We start from the raw sequence: 9,377 nt of genomic DNA, 5'->3' as shown, positions 1-9,377 counted from the left end.
CAGTACTTTCTGAACTCAAGTATTTATAAACTGCAAATGTTTTCTTCGCTTCTTCCACTCCTTCCTCTCTTCTCTAGTCTCAGCAACATGCTAACCATGCTAACATGCTTCACCCAAAATAGTTGACAGATGAAAATGTTAATTTGAGAAACTGTATTGTCATTATTCTGGAAAATAATTTTTGAAAAGTTACTGACATATTATGCAGGCATTTTGATGCCTCTTGCCACAAAGCAGAACTGCATATTCTCAAATATGTGTAATGGGTTTCAAAGGTTTATTTACACCTGAGTGTTAAAGGCAAAACACAATCGAACAATGGACCCACACTCAGGATAGGCTAGGCTGGATAGTCCTACATTTCCACAGCCAATCCTGATGCGGGAATTTTGACATTTCTATTTTGGTGCAGCCATATGAATGCAGACTCACTGGCACATCTGTCAAAATGTAAATTCACTGTTTTATACTTCCAAGTATTTCATGTGACCCATCTCTCTGACTCTCACTCAATACTTAACCCTTCCCCTGATTGCAGAGCATTTTCATCTTCTAATGTATCTATGAGTTCATTGTTTATGTTGGTAAACATTCTTATAATTATCTCATTCTTAGAAGAAATCAAACACTGCTGTAAATTTATTTATTTTTATTTTTTATTGTTTTTCAATTATAGTTATACCCATTTTCTCCCATTACTCTCCCCTGCCCTACCTACCCTCTGCCTCCCACATCCAATCCTCCCCTCTTCCCTGTTGTCTTTGTCCATGGGTCCTTTACATATATCCCTTGACAACCCTTCCCCTTCTTTCCCCCGTTATCCCCTCCCTCCTTCCTTCTGGTTATTGTCAGTTTGTTCTTTATTTCCATGTCTCTGGTTCTATTTTGCTTGCTTCTTTGTTTTGTTGATTAGGTTCCACTTATAGGTGAGATCATATGGTATTTGTCTTTCACTGCCTGGCTTATTTCACTTAGCGTAATGCTCTCCAGTTCCATCCATGCTGTCACAAAGGGCAGGAGCTCCTTCTTTCTTCCTGCTGCATAGTATTCCATTATGTAAATGTACCACAGTTTTTTTTTTTATCTACTCATTTACTTAAGCTGTTTCCAGCACTTGGGAATGTAAATAGCTATAAACATAGGGGTGCATATGTTCTTTTGAATTGGTGTTTCAGGGTTCTTAGGGTATAATCCCAAGCAGTGGAATTTCTGGGTCAAAAGGCAGTTCCATTTTTAGTTTTTTGAGAAAACAGTGGCTGCTCCAGTCTGCATTCCCACCAACAGTGCACTAGGGTTCCCTTTTCTTTACAACCTCCCCAGCACTTGCAGTTTATTGATTTGTTTATGATGGCCATTCTGACTGGTATGAAGTGATAGCTCATTATCATTTTAGTTTGCATTTCTCTGATAGCTAGTGATGCCGAGCAAACGTTGCTGTAAATTTAATCTTTGAGAAGCAATTTAACCCCTAAAGGTTATGTCATCTATCCTCTAAATAATTACTAAAAATGAGTTTTATATTAACCATGAAGTATATACTTTACTGAATTGTAGGAGGATTACAGAGAGTTCATTGGAATTTCTGGACACTTTGGAATTGAGAATAAGAGAATATTGGAAGCTACCAAAAGATAAAGTATCCATACACGCACTCTAGATTTTCAAATGGAAAACAAAGAACAATTATTAAACAGATGAAATGAAAAAATAATATGGCCATTGAAACAATACCATATGCAGAATATTCAATATGTGCATGAATTCTCAGAGATTAATTGAATAGTAATAATTTGTAATAATTTGCTTAGCATGACTAAGTTACCCTTTCTGAGACAAGTAAGTCTGGCAGATGCAAAACTCTGATTTTATGTCATTTGCTTATGTGGCAGGTTTGAATTTTACTCAGTCAGGAAATGTAGGTGTGCATAAAGTCCTGATTTCTCTACAATGTCATAATTAAACTTTGTGTCTCTCACAAGTCCCTATTTTTGCTCAGTCATGGTTCCTCAGTCACTTCCGCTCTTCGGGTATCCAGTTGTCACCTCTGACATTCGCTGCTTTCCTAATTGTGTGTGCTCCTTTGGTCCACCAGCCTTCTCAATCACACCTACATTCACCTCTGCACACCCTCCACCAACAAACGGATATTATAAAGATACTGGAATAGGAGGGAGAGAAAAGAAAAGAACATGGGGTTAGGGAATGAAGTGGTAAAGAGAAAAGCAGACATTTGGAGAGTGGCTGAGCCCCACTGAAAGGCACCGACTACAGCAAATATCACTGACCATGTAGTTGAAGCCCCCAGGGCCTCCTCCCGGGCCTGACCTTTCCTGCTTCCTGAGGCCAGCTTGCTGGATGTTCCCTACTGTCTGTGCCCACAACTTAACTCTGGCCTATTAGTGGGGACAACTTAAATCTCTATTCTTTGCAACCATAAAAATGAAAAGAAGCAAAAGTGTTAGGGTATTTACCTTGAAATAATGCAGTTCCTAAAAAACATCAAGCTACTCTTCCATATAACCACCCAAAATTGTCCTCATAGACTAGTCTACAGATCCATCAAGACAAGTGTGTGTGTGTGTGTGTGTGTGTGTAGCCTACATTGTAGAAAGAAACTTCAAATAGTTGTCCTACCCATAAAACATCTTCTATCCAATTCAGACAAAATTCTCCTAATGATGTTTCCTTTGGGTATTTTAAAAACCAATTTGCCATTCTTCAGCCTCACTAAAGCCATTATGTTTGATAATGAAAAAGAAAAAAATGTGAAGTTGGACATATCAACTTCATATTTATATCATATTTGTTATCAACCCACCTTAATTCTGTTTTTCAGAAACACAAACACGCATGTACTTGTCTTGATGGATCTGCAGACTATTCTATGAGGACAACTTTGGGTGGTGATTCCTAAGGTGATTCTATAATAAGAAAACAAGATAAAAATTAAAAATCTTGCCCTGACTGGTGTGGCTCACTCTGTTGGGTGCTGTTCAGCAAAGCAAAAGGTCACCAGCTCAAATCCCAGTCAGGGCACATGCTTGGGTTGCACATTTGGTCCCCAGTTGGGGCACCTGCAACAGGCAACCAATTGATGTTTCTTTCCTTCTCCTTCTCCTTCCCCTCTCTCTATAAACCAATCAATCAAACAAAAAATCAATCTTGTAAAATTTGGACAAAATTGCAAGGTATGTCTGAAAGTACTAGAAAAACTATCAGACATATATGTACTTAAACTTAAAATAATTCCTGTTAATAACTAAAAATGAATACAAAAAGATCTCAATAAAATATGGCATATACCAGCAGTAATATGGAACTTTATTTTAATTAAAAAATGTTGAAATGTTATATCACTGCATAGGATATCTTCAAAGTGTTTCCATTAGCTTCTATAAATTTTTGAAAATGACATGTTTTACATTATTATTTTGTATACTTTTTCTCTTTCTCCTAGTGACTTTCTAGTTAAGAGCTCTTACAGATAATCTATACTTTAAGTAATTTAGTCTTATTATGTAACATTTTTAATATTTCAGTAACCTTTCCACATTCCATTTACGTATTTTTAAAATGTTCTCCAGTTCCATATTTTAAGGGTTTACATTTATACCAAGTTGAGAATTAATACCACTTGATATTAACTATAATGCCACATGAATGCCATCATTACCATTACTAAAGTCTGATATTTGGAACACAATTTTATTTACAATAATATAAATTAAGACATTTCTTTGCATATTTATAAAGGAATGACTTTTAATTTGAGAGATATTTCTAAAAACTCTGGATAAAAGATAAATGCCTAATTGGTGAGAAAATAATTAGAATTCTTGTATCGTCCTTGCTACTTGAATATCTGGTTTAAACATTTCTATACCTGACACACTAATTTAGCTACATTGCAGCAAAACCAGCGTTGTGGTAATAGAATATTGATTGTACAGGGTTCAAAGACAAAGAACTTATGTTGTTGCACTTTTTATACATGCATGATATTGCAGCACAATATCCATGTCAATAATTTTCGCAAAATGCGCCCCTACCACTGTGCTCCATAGCAATTTAATTATAAAACAGTCAATTTCTTGATTAAGCACTTTATCTTACATTAACCTAAACTATAAGTATCCATGCTGGACTTGGAAGACTTCAGTGTAAAAGCACAGTGAAAATACACTTACCATGCACTTAAGTGTATTATTTTCCTAATTTTTATTATCAAGGTATGTTTTCTCATTATGAATGTTTGAGGAAAACTTTCTCATGGAGACTCTAATCTCACAGTGATCAAATATTAACTCCACACATTTTATTTCCAGGATACATAAAAAATTAAGGGTAGTTGTACCAAGGCGGTAAAATAAAATTTTAAAAAGAATTCCTTCCATGGGACCATTCTTACGGATGCAGTGTTGATGCCATTCTTAGAAATAATTTAGTCATAAGGAAAATAATGAAGTCATTTTATTTACTTAGAAATGCAAACATTAGACCCAATGAGAATTGTAATAAAAACCAGAAAGTAATCTTGTCATTAAGACCAGCAAATCTTTATTAATATGCTGTTTTGACAGAATTAAGCCATGAGGAATGAGGAACCGTAAATAGGGTTATCTTTATAAATCTGAGATTCCAAAAGGCTGTTAAAATTTACCCAAACAACCTGCCATCCAATGTCAGTCCCCTTTCCAGCATCCCTGACAGATGTTTATTCTACATCTGCTTGAATATCTCTAGGGTAGTTATTTTATGAAAATATCATTTCCTATATTGAGACAAAACCTAGTTCTTTGCCTTGAGCTGGACTGCTATTCTACTGGTGAGAGTCGAAAAGGGTACAAGTTTTCTGCAGTTTATTTTGGTAAAACAAATCACAAAACTCTAAAACATATTTATTCCTTGCCCAATAGTTCTACTTATAGGGCTTTATCATAAGGAAATAATCAGTTATATATGAAAAAAATATATATATGATATATTTATATATATCATATATATATAGGAAATTTCTCATAAGGAATATATAATATGATTTGTTACTTGGAAAAGTGAAAATTGGGAAACAAATGAATATTCAAGAATGGAAGGTTATTAAAGTAAATTATGATAAAACCAAGGAATGCCATGTGGTCACCACAAGTCAGGCTGTACATAAATGTAGTCACAATGTGCTTTGATGACATAATGCATATAAAACAGTGATTAGACTTCCTGTCATAGAGGCAACAAAAGATAAATATTAAATTGTACATTATTATTATTTTTAAATAATAAAGAAGAATATTCAGTATACCTTTTGTTTAAAACTATATATACATGTATATGAACAATGTTAAGTAAAATACGACAAAATATTAATAAAAGCTGTATTCAAATGAGAAGATACAGTTTTTGCTTCCCTTCTTGTTTTTCTATGTTTACCAAGTTTTTTGCATTGAATATGCATCGTCTTACAATCTAAAAATTAAATGTTATTTTAAATATATTTATTCACTATTTGATGAATAGCTACCATGTGCCAGAAAAGAATGAACAAAGCTTACATTTCATTATGTAACCACACTATATACTGATTATTAATGTATGCATATATTCTGTAAGTGCAAAAAAATAAACTGGAAGGATATATACCAATTTCATGATAGTGGAAGTATTTCAAAATGAAGAGAAGGCAATAAAGCTATGGAAGATTAGAAAGAAATTTAAATTGTGTCCATAAAGTTTCATGTTTTTAAAGAAAAATTATCTAAAGCAAATGATAGGATGCCATCATTTTTCAGTTATGGGTGGTAAGTATGACCATCTTGGGTTTCTTTACTTTTAAAAGATCAATAATAAAATAAAATGTAAAACTTTTAGCAATAAATACTGCATTACAATAAGTATTATAAAAAGCAGTGGACATGAAAATGATGTACTCTATGACTGAACAATTCCCCTCCAACTTAAATGAGTCCATATGTTCACCAGGAGACACATTTAAGAATGTTTATTGCACCTTTACTCATAATAATGCAAAACTGGAACCAATACATGTGTCTATTAACTATAGAATGGAGAAATAAATTATGGTATTTTTAAACAATGCTAGTGAGATATAATTAACATACCAAAACATTCACTCGACTTAAAATGTTCAATTCAATGATTTTTAGTAAATGTACAAGGTTGAGTAACTATTATCATAGCCTAGTTTTAGAATATTTTTATTACCCTAAAAGTTCCTCATGTTTTTTACAGTTGATACCTGTTTTCACCTTCAGTTCTAAGCAACCATTAATCTACTTTCTTTCTCTATAGAATGTCCAAATTGTGGTATTTTCTTACAATAAAAGCAAATTGTAGCATATTTTTATAAAGAAAAATTATAGCTACACTCAACAACACTGATGACTCTCAAAGACAAAACATATAGTATAAGTAGACCAACAAACAAAAATATCATATTTTGCCATGTATAATGTGCACTTTTTTTGCCCAAATTTCTGAGGGAAAAATAAGGAAGCACATTACACATGGGTAGTATCTGAAATACCTTGTATCTGCTCTTGTGTTTTGTAATTAATTGTTATATAAAATTTCTTGTACCATAATGTGTTCAAAAATAAATGCTAAAATTCTTTTATAATACAAAAAACAAGCATCTAAATATAAATAAATAAATAAATAATTGAATTAAAAAATTAAAATGAAAGGTTTTCTTCCTGAAAGTTTGGAACAAAAACATGGTTGTGCATTATACACAGCAAAATGCGGTAGCTTATGCTCTATGATTCCATTTGTAAGTGTTCGAGGAGAGTAAACACAATTCCATAGCCCCAAAGGTTAGAATAGTGATTATCAGTAGAGGAGTGTTGACATGGAGTAAAGGAGGAAGTGCTGGAAATACTCTACCAGTCGATCTGGGAGACGGTTACATGGGTATGTACATATGTGAAAATTAATCCATCCATTCATTTAAATATTTTTATTTTACACTTCAATAAATATTAAGAAAACTAATACCACACCCACACCAATTTTTGTGTCTTAAACCCTTGATTACCTCATCATTTCCTCCCTCCCCTTTTGCATCTGTTTCTAACATGACAAGGCCAAGTTGAATGTGAAGCTTCTGAGACATGTTCCTGAAACCAACCAGGTATTTAGTGAAAAGACCTAGGAAAAGACAAAGTAAATGTCATAAACTCATCTTTGCCTTCTCTTCTCTACTGATTTACATTTTTTGAATTTATGTTCTATGACAATAGATATGAGAAGAGGAAATGGGTTTATAAAGACAATAAAGCAATAATGCAAATAAGAATAAAGCACCCAGTTTGGCTGAAAATAACTATAAAACCAGTATCACAGCCAGACTATTATAATTTTTTTTGAAAACTGGAAGGAAGGAAAAAAGGAAAGAAGGAAGGAAGGAAGGGAGAGGGATTTTCCATCCACGCTGTTAAATTACTTAAATTTTGCATGCCTTAAAATGTAAAATGTACTATGTAAAATGATAAGATTGCAAGATTGAAAGAATTTTCCTTTTGAATGCCACATTTAACACCTTACAGTAGTAACACACATGCTACTTTTAGACTTAAAAAGTCTAGTGTCTGGATATTACAATGTATCTGGTATTCAAAAATCAGCAATAGTAAAACCTCTGTGGTGTCTATGCCCTAGGTAGTGTGCTTCAATATTAAGTCAATCACAGGAACTCTACACTACAAACCCACCTCTAAATACACTGCTTAATCTCAGGGCAAGGACACCATCTACTACATGGCCACATTCTTTAGGGAGTTCCAGTGGATTGAAATCAGTTAATCAATACCTATCACAACACCTGTGCTCAATAGTGTGCCTCTGAAATACCTACTGTCCATTTGAGGAGACTGTGGGAGAGCACTATTTAATGACTTATCAAAATTTTCTTAGCATCGCTTCAATATCATTCTTTAATAATGTAGCCATTTTCAGAAGAGAGTTGTGCAAGCAAACAGGAGCAAATTTGAAACAATTCTTTTATTAGGAAACCAGAGTGCTGTCTCATTATTTCCATGCCATGTTCTTTCTCATTCTATTTATACCTATTTCCAGATTAAAATCAAAGTATGAAATGTAGCCATCAATATCTTCTGAACAATAATAATCTTGAGTATCTGACAGGTTATGATATTATTGAGGTAATAATCAACAACATTTTAGTTGAGAGTGACAAAAGAATCAACAGCAATTCAACCTACCTTTTTAAAAGGGGGAGGAGCTAATTTATTACATAAGTATATAAGAGTTGAGAGTTTAGTACCAATTTCAGGCTTAGCTAGTTTCAGGTCTTCAATCTTCCATCACATCTCTTTCTCTGCTTCTTTACACATTGACCTCAAACTTCTTTTACAGAAGAAGCAAAGAACATGACTTCAATAAGCCCCAACTTGTATTTTCAATACAGTTTATCATCCAAAAGAAAATGTGACCTTTCTTTCTGCTCCCCAGCCCCATCCCAAGGGCTGACATATCAAATCTTAAGGAAAATTAACCTAGTTTTGGGCACATGCTTGTTTTTGGAAAAAATCACAAAGGCCAAGAGCAAGGCACAAGTAATTGACCATTCTGGTCCTAAGGCACCCCTGAGGCAGAGAAGAGAGTGCCCCATGACGTCGAGCTCCCATAGGGCTACATGGAGTTGAGGAGAGGATATTCAAAAGAAAACTGATGCGCTGCTACTGAGGGAGAAGAGGTGCTGAGAAAGCCAGATGTCTACTACTGTCATCACACTTACGAGCTAATTCTTTCCATGTTCTCAGCAGAGGTTTTCTGGCAAACAGAATGCGCAGTTCTGGTCTTCTCCAGGGAAAGCAATGAAAACTTTACTGCTGTCGGCCATCAAGAAAACTGAAAGTCATTTGAGAGGTTCAGATGTAGGGAAGAAAAAATTACATTTATTGCTCATAAAGTTGGTAATAAAAATCATGAAAATTTCCTGAGGAAAAAGTCATCCTCCACCCCCATCCATCCTGCATACATTTTGACAGTTGACTTGACCTATTTTTTTTAAACATGGATATTTTGACTTGGCTGCACTACAATGATAACCAAGAGGTGTAAAATTACTGTTTTTGTTTGTTGGTTTGGTTTGGTTTGGTTTGGTTTAATGATGTGTTAAGAGAAACTAGTGCCTCCAAACTATATCCCATCACCAACTCGGCTTCCCCTGATGAAGCTGGGTGAGTGGGGTCAAGCTGAAGGATGGGCTGACAGTGTCTGCTCTGCACAATAATTGATTCTCAAAATCATGAGAAAAAAACTAGAAGGAAACTTAGTTGAATATTTTTCTAACTACAAACTTGGCATGTCAAAATACTGCTAAATATTTAAAATATCTA

General features: G+C 34.1%; 1 long non-coding RNA gene across 1 annotated transcript in view; it reads right to left on the bottom strand.

The window, feature by feature from the left end:
• Positions 1-638: 638 nt before the first annotated feature.
• LOC123478836 (uncharacterized) overlaps positions 639-9,377 on the bottom strand; it is a 45,740-nt gene continuing 37,001 nt past the window's right edge. The window contains exons 4-5 of the long non-coding RNA XR_006654198.2: positions 7,052-7,164; positions 639-2,158 (exon numbers count right to left, since the gene is read on the bottom strand). This is a non-coding gene — a long non-coding RNA (uncharacterized lncRNA). The remainder of the gene's footprint in view (positions 2,159-7,051; positions 7,165-9,377) is intronic.

Source organism: Desmodus rotundus, chromosome 11 (genome assembly GCF_022682495.2).
Source record: "Desmodus rotundus isolate HL8 chromosome 11, HLdesRot8A.1, whole genome shotgun sequence".
Classification (NCBI taxonomy): Eukaryota; Metazoa; Chordata; class Mammalia; order Chiroptera; family Phyllostomidae; genus Desmodus; species Desmodus rotundus.
Note: the sequence above shows the minus strand (reverse complement) of the source record. Positions and strands in the feature narration are given on the sequence as shown.